This window comes from Pelodiscus sinensis, chromosome 10, assembly GCF_052426305.1.
Source record: "Pelodiscus sinensis isolate ZL-2025 chromosome 10, ASM5242630v1, whole genome shotgun sequence".
NCBI lineage: Eukaryota > Metazoa > Chordata > Testudines > Trionychidae > Pelodiscus > Pelodiscus sinensis.
The window spans coordinates 142346-160008 of record NC_143061.1 but is presented as its reverse complement, the minus strand read 5'-3'; the positions used below and the strand labels follow the sequence as shown (position 1 = coordinate 160008).

General features: G+C 47.3%; 1 protein-coding gene across 4 annotated transcripts in view; it reads right to left on the bottom strand.

Annotated features, from left to right (window-relative positions):
* Nucleotides 1–17663, bottom strand: part of PIGZ (phosphatidylinositol glycan anchor biosynthesis class Z (Gwada blood group)) — a 44413-nt gene that overhangs the window by 24899 nt on the left and 1851 nt on the right. Inside the window, exon 1 of one of the 4 annotated variants that reach the window (XM_075938338.2) lies at nucleotides 6–17660. The exons of the other annotated variants lie outside the window; for them this stretch is intronic. The gene's annotated coding sequence lies outside the window, so the exon portion shown is untranslated. Of the gene's footprint in view, nucleotides 1–5; nucleotides 17661–17663 lie in introns of those variants that run through there. 4 annotated transcript variants of the gene reach the window in all.

Sequence of the window (17663 nt, the reverse complement as noted above, 5' to 3'; positions counted from 1 at the left end):
GTTACCTGTAGAAGCTGTGTGGCCACGCAGCTGTTTTTTGAGCCCGGTTCAGAGCTTCCACACAGGCAGGGAGCTCAGCTGACCAGCTGAAGCAGGGGGGCAGAGCACTAGCCCTCCCGCTGAGGAGGAGCAGCGGCAGCTGCTGCTTGCTACAAATGGAGAAGCTGACTCCAGCCTCTGCTCCAGACCCTGCCCCCCCTCCCGGATGAGTGAATTCTCTGACCAGAGAGGCAGGAAATACATGGAGGATCATGTGACCCAGATTGGGGTGGAGCTGCCAGACAAAGGGGAAGAGGGCCCCCATGCAAGGGTGAATTGATGCTTCCTTGCCTGCTGTTGGCCATGTGGAAAAAACTGCATTAAATTAGAGGTGCAGCCAGATCAAGTGAACTTCTTCTCTGCTCTTTTCCCAAATCCTCCCCTCCCCTGTGAACTGCTAGCAAGGTGGCAATCTCCCTCCTCGCTTTCTGCTTCTCCCGTCACTCTCCCATTGGGGAACTGGATGGGCAGAGATCCCCTCTGTTTCATTCCCCTGCTGCCCATTTGGAGCAAGATAGTTGCTTTTTACTTCTCTGCCTGCTACTCTCCCCAAACTGCACCCTCCTCCTGTTCCATCACAACAAGACAGAACCTCTCTCTTCCCCGTGCTTTCCTATTTTCACCCCACTTGGAATCAGGTCAGTATCTCCTCCAGTGAGAACAAGGCTAAACTTGTTCCTGCACTGCCACTGAAAATGGGAGGAAATCCCCCAGTTTCAGCCATCTCTTCCGTTTTTTTAACTCTCTTGTAAGTTCCAGATTTGGAAAGCTTCCCTCCCTGGCTGCAAGAAACAGGACAGCCACAGTCTACATGTGCAGAGGAGTTGGGGGCGGCAGTTTTCTGGTTGAATCAAGACATTTGGAAAGGATTTTGGGGGGAAGGAAAATAACCCCATGTTGTGAAGAGACGTGAGAGACAAAACACACGATAGGACAAAACTTTGGATAAAAAAGAAGGGTAATTGTGAAGCTGTGTGTTTCCTTGGGAACAGTGCAAGCTGGAGTCCCTGATAAATTTGTTTTGTGGATGTTATCTTAGGGAGTTAACTCTTTTAGTACCACAAGAATTCCCTTGGAAAGGGCCTGAGGGAAGCAGACTGCACGGCATGTGTGTGTATGCCATGTAGCCTATATGGTAGGAGTGGGCAATAATTTTTTTGCCAGGGGCCACTTAAAAAATTGCTGAAGGGGAACTATGCAAAAATGAGGAGGTTAAACAGAAATTAAAAGGTACAGTGACTGAAGTAAAATCCCTGCAAGCTGCATGGACACTTTTCAAAGACATCATAATAAAGGCCTGTCAGGGTTTGGGCTCCTCCTCAGGCTTACAGCCTTATCATCATTGGGGTCACCTGCCCGACGTCACCACCCTCCACCCATGTTCTGCGGTCTGTGTGTCCTGGTCACACAACCCAAAGACCCGTCAAAGCTCCCTGTCGGCAGGTGCGGTCAATATGCTGGCTCCGCGGCAGTGGGGGCAGAGGATTTGGGTCCACCACTCTCCGGGTTCCAGCCCGGGATCTGCCGGGGTCAGTGGTAGCGCCCCTGTTGACTCCCATCCTCGGCCCCTTTCTCCTCCCTGCCACTCTGACTCCGTTCCTCCTCCCCCTTCTCTGCTGGCGTCTCCCCCATTTAAACTCCCCTCCAACTCTAGCCCCGCCCCTTTTTCTCCCGGGCGCGGGTTGATGATGTCAGTCAGCCTCTCTGCCCAGCTGGCTCCTCCTGGACAGCCAGGACACGCATGCCGCAGTCCTGCTTGGAAGCGGTAGGGGGAGCCCACCTCCGCGCGGGCGGATGCTTTTGCCGCGGTTCCGGCCTCCCCAGCACCCATGGGGGGTCAGAGAGTGCGGGGGGCTGAGGCCTCTGCTTCGTCGGAGTCCGGCGCCCCGTCACAAGGCCCAACTTAAATGTATACCCCAAATTAAAAAACACAGTAAAAGAACTGAAAAAGAGCCACTGTGGCTTAACAACCATGTAAAAGAAGCAGTGAAAGATAAAAAGGCATCTTTTAAAAAGTGGAAGTCAAATCCTACTGAGCAAAATAGAAAAGAGCATAAACACTGCCAAATTAAGTGTAAAAATGTAATAAGAAAACCCAAAAAGGAGTTTGAAGAACAGGTAGCCAAAAACTCAAAAGGTAATAACAAAATGTTTCTTAAGTACATCAGAAGCAGGAAGCCTGCTAAACAACCAGTGGGACCTCTGGAAGATTGAGATACAAAAGGAGCACTTAAAGACGATAAAGTCATTGCAGAGAACTAAATGAATTCTTTGCTTCAGTCTTCACGGCTGAAGATGTTAAGGAGATTCCCAAACCTGACACGTCCTTTGTAGGTGACAAATCTGAGGAATTGTCACAGACAGAAGTGTCATTAGAGGAGGTTTTGGAAGTAACTGATTAACTTAACAGTAACATGTCACCGAGACCAGAGGGCATTTACCCAAGAGTTCTGAAAGAACTCAAATGTCAAATTGTGGAATTATTAACTATGGTTTGTAACCTATCCTTTAAATCAGCTTCTGTATCCAATGACTGGAAGATAGCCAATGTAACACCAATATTTAAAAAGGGCTCTAGAGGCGATCCCACCAATTACAGACCGGTAAGTCTAATGTCAGTACTGGGTAAATTAGTTGAAACAATATAGTAAAGAATAAAATTGTCAGACACACAGAAGAACATAATTTGTTTGGCAAAAGTCAACATGGTTTCTGTAAAGAAAGATCACGTCTTACTAATCTATTAGGGCATGTCTACACTAGCCCCCTAGTTCAAACTAGGGAGGCTAATGTAGGCATTCGAAGTTGCAAATCAAGCCCGGGGTTTAAATATCCTGTGCTTGACTTGCATCTTCCCAGCCGGTCGCCATTTTTTGAAATGTACAAGTCCGGACTAACTGCCCGCATCTACACGCGGCAGGGACCCGGTATTTCGAATTAAAGCCCTAAATCGAACTACCTGTTATTCCTCCTGCAAGGAGGCAAATGAAATCTCAAAAAAGATATACTGGCATTAGAAAAGTTTCAGAAAAGGACAAATAAAATGATTAGGGGTTTGGAACAGGTCCCATATGAAGAGAGGTTAAAGAGACTAGGACTTTTCAGTTTAGAAAAGAGGAGACTGAGGGGGGATATGATAGAGGTCTATAAAATCATGAGTGGTGTGGAGAGGGCGGATAAGGAAAAGTTATTTACTTGTTCCCATAATATAAGAACTACGGGCCACCAAATGAAATTAATGGGCAGCAGGTTTAAAACAAAAGAAAGTTCTTCACACAGCGTACAATTAACCTGTAGAACTCCTTGCCTAAGGAGGTAGTGAAGGCTAGGACCATAATAAGGTTTAAAAGAGAACTAGATAAATTCATGGAGGTTAAGTCCATTAATGGATATTAGTCAGGATGGGTAAGGAATGGTGTCCCTATGTTTGTCAGAGGGTGGGGATGGGTGACAGGAGAGAGACTGCTTGATCATTACCTGTTCAGTTCACTCCCTCTGGGGCACCTGGCATTGGCCACTGTCGGCAGACAGGATACTGGGCTGGATGGTCCTTTGATCTGACCCAGTTTGGCCATTCTTATGAGACATCCCACGCTCCCCCACCCCTAGGCCAATCAGGCCCTGGGGGAAGGGGAACGTGCAAAGTTTCCTCCGCTCTGTCCCTGCCCTGCACATCGCTTAAAAGCACCACGCACAATTGGCAGGGTGGGAGGAGGCTTCGCATGCTCCCCCGCCCCCAAGCCAGTCAGGGCCTGGGGCGAGGGAGCGTATGAAGTCTTCTCCCACCCTGCCAGGTGTGCATGGTGCTTTTAAGCACCATGCCCTGCTCGCAGGGCGGGGCCAGGGCAGAGGAAACTTCGCGTGCTCCTCCACCCCCAAGCCCTGATTGGCCTGGGGGCGGAGGATTGCGTGAAGCTTCCTCCAGCCGTGTCAGGAGTGCCTGGTGCTTCCAAGAGTCACATACTCCTGGCAAGGCTAGAGGAAACTTCTCGCGCTCCCCCAGGTTCTAATTGGCCTGGGGGCAGGGGAACGGCAGGGCCTCTGCAGGCCAGATCAATCCACTTGGTGGGCCTTTTGCCCACCCCTGCTATATGGCTAACCTGCTTGCTTGCCTATAGATATATATATTTATTATTTCCTTATGGTTTTGATTATATGTTTATTATAATAAGCTTCAGTAAGTTTATATTGGCAGTTGGGCTGTAACACAAGAGACTTACAGGCCATGTCTTGTATGTTGAACTAAGGCAAAGTTAGTATTTTTGTCTGGGATCTTTCACCCAGACAGCAGTTAGCTCACTTCTGTTCAGGACCTTTCATCTAGATCAGGGGTGGGCAAAATATGCTTCACGGGCCCACCAAACTTTGATACAGCCCATGGCCACCCTGCCGCTTCACTAACCCCCAGGCCAATTGAGATCTGGGAACCAGGGAGCGTGTGAAGTCTCCTCCCCCTTCCAGAGGCATGTAGTGCCTCGAGGGAACCATCAGCTGGCTGGCCGTTCCTTCTAGGCGCTGTGCGTCCCTGGCAGGGCAGGGGGTAGTACTCCCTCTAAGTTGTGGGGCAGCACAGTTTCACAGGTGATTAATCAGTGCCTCACAGTCAGAGGCTCAGGGCTCCATGGATGGAGATGACTGACTGGGCAGGGCTGATTAATCACCTGTGAAGCTGACCGCCTAGCAGCTTAGAAGGAACACTGTCATGGGGTGAAAGACTTAACACAATCCCCTGCTCCCCGGCATTGACTGATCTGGGGGTGGGGCAGGGTGCGTATAGTCTTCTCCCCCTGCCAGGGGGATGCCATGCCTACAGGGAACAGCCCCTTTTCGCACAAGACCCTGCCCCTTCAGGGCAGCCCACAACCACTACCAAAATTCCTGAAGCAGGCCCCCTGCAAAAATCATTGCCCATCCCTGACCTAGATAGATGGTGATAAGATAGAGAGACTTTACATGGCATAGGGGCTTCCACAAATACCCTCAAACTTAGCAGGTACATCATTACTTAGAAAAACCCAAACTAACTGGTTGAGACCAGACTGAACAACCTGGTAGGACAGAAATAGTAAATGTGATAGATAACCACAAAAGGCACATGGTAATGAATTGACGCATATGATAATATGCTGAGAACAATGATATACTGACCTATTGAAAAAAAGACACTTCACCATTAGTAAGGTGAGGAAAAACAAATAAGGAGAAAAGGAAACATCCCCCACTGAATCACAGAATACTAGAACTGGAATGGACCTTGAAAAATCATCAAGTCCAGTCCCCTGCCCTCATGGCAGGAACAAGAATATGCATCAGATGTAACATATGATAAAAGTGGCATTCCAGCCTAAGGGCAGTAGGAGAAGATGTAGTCCTTAGGAAGAGCCAGAATGATGGCCACTGGTGATACTGTAATTGTGGAAGGACCCCTCATTGCACTTTGAGGGCATTCTCCTTAGGTATTATTGACTAGTGACTAGAATCTTGCAAGAAGGAGATTCCTTTATACATGTATTAAGGGGACTTTATAAGTTGAATTGTGATAATATTATGGTACCAGAAGAAGATACAAGTGTAGTCACATCAGAATCTAATGACCCACACTCCAAGGGGAAGTTGATCAATTTATGCATTAGTTGCCGCCAAATTAATTATCTCAGAGCTTACATGGCTCAAGCTACCTTACTTCAGTCCCCTCAACTTCCCCGAGCTGCGATCAGCACTGTCTCCTTGCAGCTTCCCCTTCGCTGCTTGGTAGGTCTCAACTGGATAATAACCTCTTTATCAGCTAAGAGCCTTCAAAGGAAGAGAGAGGGAGTTGACCCCCCCCTTGCTGTTTTTGGGGACTCCTCTAAGTAATTGTTGGAACCAGTTAAGGGCTTATTTATTTAAGGAGAGATCTCTATAAATGTATGTGGGTTTTTCTTGTACACCTATATAAAACACCAATTAAATGAGCTAGTAACTTATTGAGCTAATTTAAAATAGAAGTTGAAGATAAACAGAGTTCAGGAGGTTTGTTATGAATAAAGCATAGCCAGGTGATCACAGGCTCCTATGTTTAATGTAATGTTTAAGATGTTTACAGTCAGGGAAAGTCTAGGGAGCAGTACAAAGTACAGTTTTCTGTACATACTAAGGTAAAGAGAAGAAATGAAAGCTGCCTAAGAGCTACTGTATAAGCCACTGTTCTTCCCCCCAAAACAAAGTATTAAGAATCCAGGAAAACAAACTGCATAAAATGATTAAACAAACTATTCAAAAGAAAAATGTTACTTACCAAAAGGTACCAAAGACTTCACCCCCACTTAGTTGTAGGGGTTATAATCCAAATTCCATAATCTGTCAGACTGACAGACACTGTATTTTTAATGTATGATTTCATCAGGAAGCAAACGGTCACTATCTTTAACTAGCAGTTAACAGATCACGATAAAATAAATAAATAAAACCTATTGGGAAAATGCATCTGAGCATTTTAGAGAAAAAAGGAAGTGGGCAAAGTGAATTGCATTTACCAGAATAATATTAAAGTTAAAACTAATCCTTAAGAAAAAGTTAAAATCTAATCTCTTTTATTCATCTTTTTGATTGATCTCATGTTAATGTAGAAAGGAAAGCAAATTCTCCCCCTCCTCCCTCGCCCCCCCCCCCCAATTTGTAAGTGGGAGGCAGCAGGAAAGCAATTGAGGGTAATGAGGTGTGACAAAACTCCTATTCAAATTCTATGGGTCCTGCAGTTTTAGGTGGATTTGCTTACCTCAGAGGCTCACAGTAGCTCTCAATTTTAGGCACCACACCTAGGGCATTACTTTGATGTTTGTTGAGCTCTTTTGATCATTGGCCATCATATGATAAAGGGGACAATAAATTCCACAGACTTTTCCCAGAGTGGGAATGGGGAGGAGGTATTGAGGGGAACCCAGGCCCACCCTCTACTCCGGGTTCAGGGCCCTGTAATGGCAATTGCCTATGTGAATCCCCAATATCTGCCACAAGACCCTGGGCTACTTTCCCACACCTTCCCCAGCACCTTTCTTTTCTCTGGTTTATTCTCCTGGGCTACGTCTAGACTGGCATGATTTTCCGCAAATGCTTTTAATGGAAAAGTTTTCCTTTAAAAGCAATTGCGGAAAAGAGCATCTAGATTGGCACAGACGCTTTTCCGCAAAAGCACTTTTTGTGGAAAAGCATCTGTGCCAATCTAGACGCGGTTTTGCGCAAGAAAGCCCCGATCGCCATTTTTGTGATTGGGGCTTTTTTGCGCAAAACAATACCGCATTGTCTACACTGGCTCTCTTGTGCAAATGCTTTTGCGCAAGAGAGCCAGAGGGCTTTTGCCTGAACGGGAGCAGCATAGCATTTCCACAAGAAGCACTGATTTCAGACAGTAGGAAGTCAGTGTTCTTGCGGAAATTCAAGCGGCCAGTGTAGATAGCTGGCAAAAAACTTGCCAGTCTAGACGCAGCCCTGGTGTCTACTTGTGGTTTGATTTCCTCCTCCCTTCAGCTTCATGCGCCCCCCACCAACTGCAGGCAAACTCCTTTTATACGAAAGACTGACCAGGCCCAACAGACTGGCCAAGGCTGCCTGGACCGCTGCTTGACCCTGATACTGAGCCAAAGGACAACACCAGTGCCACTGTCCCTGGCAGACCCCGAATAGCAGAGACTAAGTCAGGTAGGCCCATGGGGAACTGGGAAGCAGCCCAGGGTAGCCAACTCGTTGCTGTCTGAGGAAATGGAAGACAACTGGGCTGCAAGTTGTGGTCAGAAACCCTGCTGACCCAGTGGCTGCCAGCATTGCCACTGTTAGGTCCCCAGATTGGGACACAGTAGAGCGGGTGGACTTGCATCCCCACCACCACCACCCCACTCTTTTAGTGGCACTTTCCTCCTGATGCGGGGAAAAACCCCTGTGCTTGTTGGCTCTCCGTCAAAGCAAGGACATCCGATCACTGCTCAGCCTAAAGACAGACCTGAGCCCCTAAACCAGTGGTCCCCAACTTTTTGGGGTTGCCGGGCGCCTGGGGGCGGGGCCACTCACGCGCCGCATGTACGGGGGCGCTTCCCTCATGGGCCACGGGCCTAGGGGCGGGGCCAAATATGCGCCACACGCCCGGGGCTGGCACCGGCATGTGCCGCGACCCCGGGCAAGGGCCGCCCAGGCGCTGCGTGCCCAGGGCCGGCACGTGCCGCGACCCTGGGGCAGGGGCCACCCATGCACCCAGGGCTGGCACCTGCCACGCGCCCGGGGGCGGGGCTAGCCCAGATTGCTCTGCGGGAGCACATAAATGGCCTGGCGGGCGCCATGGCGCCCACAGGCACCGCATTGGGGACCACTGCCCTAAACTGTTTATTGGTACTGTTTGCTGCCCCGCCCTGAACCAGGGCTGGACCTGTGAATTAGGGATGTTAAATATCGGTTATCTGATTAGTCGATTAACCTCCTGAATTCTTATTGGTTAGTCGGCTATTCTATATGTAAGGGGACTGTTACCCCTTACTAAAACTCTGTGGGAGTTTTTGGTTTACCAGCTTCAGAAGGGGAAGGGTTCATGAGACTGACAGACCCCAGAGACAATGGAAAGCAGTCAACACTCCAGCTCAGCCTGACTGACAGGTTGTAAGTGGGGATTGTTCTGGCTCTGTCTCTGAACAAACAAGCTGTGTGCAGAAGAGGTCCTGCAAAAGACAGAGAGCTGAAAGAGGAGTACAAGAAGAAGTCCTGCAGCGACAGAACCAGACACAGACAGGCCAAGCAGTGCAGACCCTGTGTTGAGCAGCAGACTGGCAGTGCTCAGAAAGCCAAAAGGAACAGAGAAACAACACAAGGAGCTGGAACTGGCCAAGAAGCACAGCCTGCAGCTGGATGTGGTGAGCTACTGGGACCTGCAAAGTGTGGGGAAAGGCTCTGGACTGGGAGAGGGGTCTGGCCACTTAGAGACTGAGGCTGTGTGGTCACTGCCAGTGCAAGCGTGTCCAGCCTGCAGCCCCTTGCAGCACATCCAGGGCTTCTAAGGAAGAGACTGTGAACTGTCCTTACACTCTGCAGACTGCTGTGTTGATGTCCCTGTGCTACAGAGCAGGGCTGTGTGTTCTCATTTAACCATTCTCATTGTTTCTTATTCTATTCTCTTTAATCAGTTGATGTTTAATAAATTGTATTTGCTTTGAACCTTATGAAGTGATCACTGGGCCAAGAAGGCCTGCAGTGTAAAGAGAGCACCTCGGAGTGGGGACACCCTAACTCCTGCCCCTAGTGACTACAAGGTCAGGGATTAAGCCCCAGGAAACCTGGGCCCAGCCTTGTTGGGGTTTCAAGGGCTCTGCTACTCAGGAGAGTGGAGGGGGAGCCCTCAGGATCAGGGAGCCGTGGGGTAAAGGAAGTGGGAGCGGGGACTCAGATCCTTTCGCTGCTTCATTTCACTGGGGTGTATAGAAGCCAGGAAAGTTCCCCACAAGAGCGGGACCTTTCCCCCACTTACATATAGTCCCCGGGGGCAGGGCTGGCCACTTTGTGTTGCTGCCTCTGTATCACAGGCGGCAGCACAGGATGCCAGGTGGGAGCTGGTCTGCGAGGGGAGCCAGTTTAAAAACCAGCTCCCCTCATGGACTGGCTGCCTGTCACCCTGTGCTGCTTCCTCTGATACAGAACTGAGCTGGGCTGCCTGTCCACCTGGCTCCTACTACACTTTACATTCAGAGCTGCAGTGGGGATAGATCCTGGACCTGGCGTGAGCAAAGACTGAGCCAGGCTCCTGGCCAGCCTGCTAAAAAATTTACTGGCAAAGGGGAGAGAGGAATGCATGTAGTCTATAGCATTACTTATAAGCTTTTGCTTATCAGTTAATCGACTACACCATTACATCCCTACTGTGAATTGCTACTTCGCCAGAGCATTGGCCTGAGTCCCTGGATTCTTTACTGCCTGTCCTGAGCCAGGGCCAAGGCACTCAGACGACTATTTAGTCCGACTATAGGCCGAAGCCCCCTAGATTGTGGTGGGCCAGCCAGGGCCTGCCCCATGGACACTCAGCGCATGTGCTGGCCAGTCACAGCCACTGGCCCGCAGCCTGGGGCCTGCCCCTGGGGCGCACAGCGCATGCACTGCCCAGCCCGACCAGGCCAGCGCTGCAGCCCTGCAGCCGCGGGGGCAAGAGCGCTGCTGTCCGGCGCCGTGGGGCCAGCGCTGCAGGAGCCGGGCATGCGGCTCCTGATGGCAGTTGTAAGGGACGCTGTGCGCCCCTTACAGCTGCCATCAGACGCCCCCCGTGGGTTGGCACCCTGGGCAGCTGCCCTGCTCGCCCATGCCTCCATCCGGCCCTGGGGCCAGCCCTGAAGCAGGGCTCTATGTGCCTACTAACTGGTCTGTTCACCATATAGTGAGACAACTGGGCCTCCCTACAGGCTGGGACCAGTACACAATAGGGATGTAAGTGAGTTGTCAAGTCAACTACTTGCTGCCCTCCCCTCCCTGCCTTTGTATCATCCACCTCTTCTGCCTGGGTAGGTGGTCTGTAGTAGACCCCTAGCATGACATCACTCTTGTTTTTTACCCCTTTTAACTTAACCCAGAGACTCTCAACAAGTCTGTCTCCTATGTCCAGGGCTTGACAAACCGCGGCGAAATCTACTCACCAGCCCTGCACTGCGCACACGCCAGACCCGCATTGCGCATGCGCGCGCCACCGGTGAATGGGGCGACCAGCTGAAATCTACTCGCCACGGGCAAGTAGATTCACTGATTTGTTGAGCCCTGCCTATGTCCATCTCCACCTCAGTCCAAGTGTGTACATTTTTAATATGTGAGGCAACACCTTTTTTTCCTTTCCTGTCGTTCCTAAGCAAGCTGTACCCTTCAATATCAATATTCCAATTGTGTGTATTATCCTACCAAGTCTCTGTGATACCAACTATGTCATAGTCTTTTCTTCTCCAGACTAAACAACCCAGTTTTTTCAATCTTTCGTCATAGGTAATTTTTCAAGATTTTTAATAATTTTTGTTGCTCTTCTCTAGACTCTTTCCAATTTTTCTACATCGTTCCTGAGGTATGGCACCCACAACTGGACACAGTACTCCAGCTGGGGCTGGCACAGAGTAGAGCAGAGAATTACTTCTTGTGTCTTGCATTCAACACTCCAGCACGAGGCTTGCTTTTTTCCCCCAAGTTTTACACTGTTGACTTATAGGTAGCTTGTGATCCACTAGATCCCCTTCCATAGTACTCCTTCCTGTGCAGCCATTTCCCATTTTCTATATGTCCAATTGATTTTTCCTTCCTAAATGCAGTACTTTGCATCTGTCCTTACTGAAATTCATTCTATTTAATCTCAATTTTTCTAGTTTGTCCAGATAATTTTGAATTTTAATCCTATCCTCCAAAGCATTTGTAACCCCTCCCAGGTAGGTTTTTTCTGCAAACTTTGCATGCTAGCTGATACAGATACTGAACAAAATAGGACCCAGACCTGATCTCTATGGTCCCCCTCTTGATATGCCCTTCCATCTTGACTGGTAGCTCTATTTAGGTTTTTGCCCCTACATTATTTATTCAGGGTGTGGGTTGTCGATGGATTTATATTATAACTTTATATTTTCAGTCCTCATCTATTTTGTTCCTAATATTCCTTTAGTTTTTTTTGACTGCTGCTGCATAGTGAGCAGATGTTTCCAGAGAACTATGATGGCTTTTTTGAGTGGTCACATAGGTGCTGACTCTAAAGATGCTCCAAGGCTGAAGCACCCATGTAACAAAATGAGCACCCACCAGCAGCCACACTTCCTCCTCATCCCCAGTGTGTCTTGGTCTTTGGCAGCCCCACTGAGAAACTCTGCCCTCCCCCGCAGCACCTCTGCCTGCTGCAATCAAGTGTTTTATGGTGTTCAGGAGGTGCTAGAAAGGAGGGGTAGGAGTGGGGACAGGGTGCACTCAAAGGAGTACTAGAAAAAGAGGCTGGGAAGAGACAGGGTGAGGGTAGGAACAGGGAGGGCAGGTATGGGGTCTTGGGGAAAGAGGTAGAGGGGATGGTGTGGGAGGAGCAGAGGAAGGAACGAGTGAGGCAGACTTGGAGGAAGAAGTGAAATGGGGATGGAGCCTGGGGAGTCAAGCACTCTTCAGTAGAGAGGAATTTGGCATTTACCTGTGGTCACAGCTATTTTAGAGCCCATCATGTATAGTTGGGATGATGTTTTCCAGTGTGAAATACATTGCCTTTATCAACATTGAATTTCATCTGCCAGTTTGTTGCCACTCACCCAGGTCTGTGAGATCCCTCTGGGGGGGTATAGAATCATAGAACTGGAAGAGACCTCAGAAGGTCATCAAGTCCAGCCCCCTGCTCTAGGCAGGACCACTTCCAACTAAATCAACCCGGCCAGGGCTTTGTCAAGCCGAGACTTAAACACCTCTAGGGATGGAGACTCCACTACTTCCCTAGGTAACCCATTCCAGTGCTTCACCACCCTCCTAGTGAAATAGTTTTTCCTAATATCCAACCTGGACCTCTCCCACCACAACTTGAGACCATTGCTCCTTGTTCTGCCATCTGTCTCTACTGAGAACAGCCTCTCTCCATCCTCTTTGGAACCTCCCTTCAGGAAGTTGAAGGCTGCTATCAAATCCCCCCTCACTCTTCGCTTCTGCAGACTAAACAGACCCAAGTCCCTCAGCCTCTCCTCATAAGTCATATGCTCCAGCCCCCTAATCATTTTGGTTGCCCTCCACTGGACCCTCTCCAATGCGTCCACATCCTTTTTGTAGTGGGGGGCCCAGAACTGGACACAATACTCCAGATGCGGCCTCACCAAAGCCGAATAAAGGGGAATGATGACATCTCTGGATCTGCTGGCAATGCTCCTCTTAATGCAACCTAATATGCCATTAGGCTTCTTGGCTACAAGGGCACACTGTTGACTCATATCTAGCTTCTCATCCACTGTAACCCCCAGGTCCTTTTCTGCAGAACTACTACTTAACCGGTTGGTCTCCAGCTTGTAACTATGCTTGGGATTCTTCCGTCCCAAGTGCAGGACTCTACACTTGTCCTTGTTAAACCTCATCAGATTTCTTATGGCCCAATCCTCCAATTTGTCAAAGTCATTCTGTACCCTATCTCTGCCCTTAAGCGTATCTACCTCTCCCCCCAGCTTAGTGTCATCCGCAAACTTGCTGAGGGTGCAATCCATCCCCTCATACTTGCAGGAGGCATTAGGGATCTGTTGAAAAAGGCTTTCTTTCTCGACAGATCACCCTCTAGACTGCCGCTTTTTGCTGACAAAGTGCTGAGTTGGCAAAATGTGGTGGCCATTTTTATGCAAATTAAGCATGATATATTTAAACCCCTGCCTCCTTTGCCATGTCGACCTGCCTAATCTGCATCCCTCTGCCGACAGAGGGATGCAGTCTAAACATACCCTAACTCTTCACAATCCGCTTTGGACTTAATTATCTGTAGTACTTTTGTATCATAAGCAAATTTTACCATCTCTCTGTTCACTCTCTTTCCCAGATTATTTATGAACATGTTGAACAGCTAGGGTGACCAGACAGCAAGTGTGAAAAGTCAGGGTAAGTGTGAAAAAACTGGGACATCTGATCAGCACAGGTCCCAGTAAAGATCTTTGGTAGAACCTTTTATTTATCTTTCACCACTGTAAAAACTGCCCATTTATTTCTTCTTTTTATTTTCTCTCTCTTAACCAGTTACTGATCCATGATAGGACCTTTCCCTTTATTCAGTGACTATTTTTAAGAACCTTTCATTTGTAATGTCAAAAGCTTTCTGCAAAATCAAAGTATACTGTATTAATCATCTTTGTCCACATCTTGGAGGCTCCCTCAGACAATTCTAATAGATTATCGGACCATGATTATAAAAGTTATGTTGGCTCTTTACATCTTGTACATCTGTGAGTCTGAAAATTATTTGTCTGGTACTGAAGTTAGGCTTACTAGTCTGTAATTACTATGATCAATTCTGAAGCTGTTTTAAAAATGAGCGTTAAGTAAGTCTCCTCTAGTCATCTGGTACAGTGGCTTACATACTACAGGCAAGTTTTCTGTAATTTCATATTTGAATTCCTGCAGAACTCTTCAAAATATTATCTGGACATGGTGACTTACTGCTATTTAATTTATCCATTTGTTCTAAAACCTCTTCTTATTACTTTCATTTTTATTATTATTTTGAGCTTCTGTTAAGGTGTTTATAAAATAGTTTCCATGCAGCTTGCAGGCATGTCACTCCTGTGACTGTTCTCATTAATTTTCATTTAACTAGCTCTCTCATTGTTGTGCCATTCCCTTTTTGAGTTTATTTCTACTCTGATGGTGGGTTTTTTTTATATTGCTGCCACCCCATTCCTGCAAAGATATTATATTTAACTAGCTGGAGTTACCCAATGTTGCTCGGGAAAGCTGATATAACTGAGGTAAGGAGCCTGAGGGGAGGGAAGGGGAAGAGAGCCGCGCACCTGCTGCCGGCGCCCGAGCCCGTCCTCCGCTTCCTTGTCTCTCCGCCGGCCTGTCCCCGCCGCTTCCCCTGAAAAGCCACTTCTCCCCACACTGCCAAGCTCCGTGCAGCCCAAGGGAGAGGTGTCAGTCTCTCATCTCTTCCTTCCCACAATCCCTTAAAACCTTCTCCTGGATGACAGGTTATCCCTCCGACAGCCTTAGTGAGCGACTGTCCCCTCTGCTTCCCCCAGGAAGCCACTTCTCCCCGCACTGCCAAGCTCCGTGCAGCCCCGGGGAGAGGCATCAGTCTCTCATCTCTTCCTCTCACAGTACCTTAACCTTTCATCCAGGAGAAGGTTTTATCCCCTGCAAAGTGCACAAACATTCTCCTTTATATATTATAGATTATCCTCTGACAACTATTATTGAGTGGTTCAACTTTTGCAACATTTTGGACCACATTGTGTATTCCATTTAGGGATGTAAGAATATAGCCATTTAATGGGGTTACCGATAAGCATAAGCTTATCAATTACCCAAACAGTTACACGTTGCTCCTGGACCTACTCAAAGGGAATTGCCTGCCAACCTGCATTGCTGCCTCTGATATAGAGGCTGCAGTACAGGGTGGCAGGTGGGAGCTGGTATGTGTAGGGAGCTGGCTTAAAAGGCTCTATCTCTGTATCACAGGCAGCAGCCAGCTCCCGGAATGTGTGCTGGCTCCTGGGAAGCTGGCTGCCATTCCTCATGTAACCACTGACATTTTCAGCAGTTACACTGTTAGCCAATTACACACATTTTAACATCCCTAGTTCCATTTAGAACTAAATTCAGAATTGCCCCACATGTTGTGAGTTCTAGGAATTAGGGATGTAAAATCCAGTTTAATCAGTTAACCCCATGTTTCTCAAACTGTGTGTCCCGACCCCCCGGGGGGTTGCGAACAATTTAGAGGGGGTATCACAAAGTTTGAGAACCCCTGAGTTAACCGGTTAAACACTTAGGCTGTGTCTAGACTGGCAAGTTTTTCTGCAAAATCATCTGCTTTTGCGGAAAAACCTGCCAGCTGTCTACACTGGCCGCTTGAATTTCCGGAAAAGCACTGACAATCTCATGTAAGATCTCATGCTTTTCCGGAAATACTATGCTGCTCCTGTTCGGGCAAAAGTATTTTTCCGAAAGACTTTTGTGCAAAAGGGCCAGTGTAAACAGCACAGTACTGTTTTCCGCAAAATGGCGATCGGGGCTTTTTTTGCGGAAAACCGCGTCTAGATTGGCCACGGACGCTTTTCCGCAAAAAGTGCTTTTGCAGAAAAGCATCCTGCCAATCTAGACGTGCTTTTCCGAAAATCTTTTCCATTAAAAGCATTTTCGGAAAATCATGCCAGTGTAGACGTAGCCTTAGACGGAGACAGGCAGGAACTGCTCTGGCCAGACTGGAGCGCCCATGCCCGCAGTGCACTGTGGGGAGCTGCTCTAGCCAGGCTGGAGCAGCCCCCTACCCGTGGTGAGCAGGGGAGTTGCTCCAGCCTCCACTGATTAACCATAGTCAGTAAGCATCACAAAGCAAGGCTGATGCTAACCGATTAACCTTCACATCCCTACTAGGAATCCCCGCTCCAAGAAGTCATTAATGGGATCCAGAAATTTTCTCATTTTGAGATTACATGTACCCTGTCAGTACTAAGATAGTTTTAATACCCTCCTTTATGATTGAGCTCTCTGTTTTTGTTGCCTCTCTAATTCCTTGAGCATTTCACTATCACCATCACTATCCTGATCAGGCAATCAGTAGTATATTCCTACTGCTATAAGCATACAATTTCTATCTACAGAATTTCTATGATGTTTCTTGTATTTGACTCTATGCTTTCTTTCACATATAGCACAACTCTCCCAGCAGGTGAAATTACTCTGTCACTCCTATATATTTTGTGCCCTTATTACCATGTCCCATTGATCATCAGCATTCCATCAAGTTTGTTGTGTCTATTATATGAATATCCTCAGTCTGTTACTATTAATAATTACCATGCTAACTGGAAATAATTATTCTCATCCTTTATTTTTTGTATTGATTGAATCCCATGCTATCTTTGCTATTTTTGAGCTGGGATTTTGGTCAGAGCAGATGCTCGTGATTGCCTTTTTGGCATATTCATAGAATCATAGAATAATAGGACTGGAAGGGACCTCGAGAGGTCATCGAGTCCAGCCCCCCACCCTCAAGGCAGGATCAAGCTCCGTCTACACCATCCCTGACAGATGTCTATCTAACCTGTTCTTAAATATCTCCAGAGAGGGAGATTCCACCACCTCCCTTGGCAATTTATTCCAATATTTGACCACCCTGACAGTTAGGAATTTTTTGACATATCATTAGCATTCTTCTAGTTTTATACACTTCCCAACATTCCAAGATTTAATACAAATTAACATCAACAAGACAGCAATCTCATACGGCATCTTTTTTTAGGGCTCATATGTGTATATTATTCAAGCCTGCTACTTAAAAACATTAAACCCTAATAAATACTGCTGAACATTTTTCATAGCTACTAATAGACTTGGAACATACTTCCTTGTGCCCCAGTGATGAGTAAACCATCCTACTTCTTTCTAAATGTATTTGAGAAATATCTATTGAACATGTCTGCCTTTTCTGCACCATTATTAACAAATTTACTATCTTAAATTAGTAATGAGTCTATATCTTCTGTTCCCAGTGTGATTAGAAACATCTAGTCAATGTCATTTTCCTTAGTCCTGCTAGCCATGGATTTTGATATCTTTAGTCTTCATTAGTAGTTTTCTATCTTTCATAATTTCTAGTTCATAGTGAGCATGAGCTACTTTCCCCCTCCCCAAAATATATTATGTTTCTCCTTTCTAACTGCTGCCTTTAACTCTTATGGGCTTTTATCCAAAGTTGGCCTGATTTGTAACTCTGGAACTGTAGCTTTAACATCTCAGTGGTGCTGGAATTATGCTCAAGGTGCTGTTCCCCTCTCCCCAGATTGAAACAGTAACAACAAAAATCCAATAGATGGTTTCCATGTTACTCATCAGCATCTCCCTTAACCACTACAAAAATTGTTCCAACACCCCCATTAACTCTACTTAAGCAAATTTTCGCTATGCCTTTGTTCTCCAGTTTCACTCTTCATTTT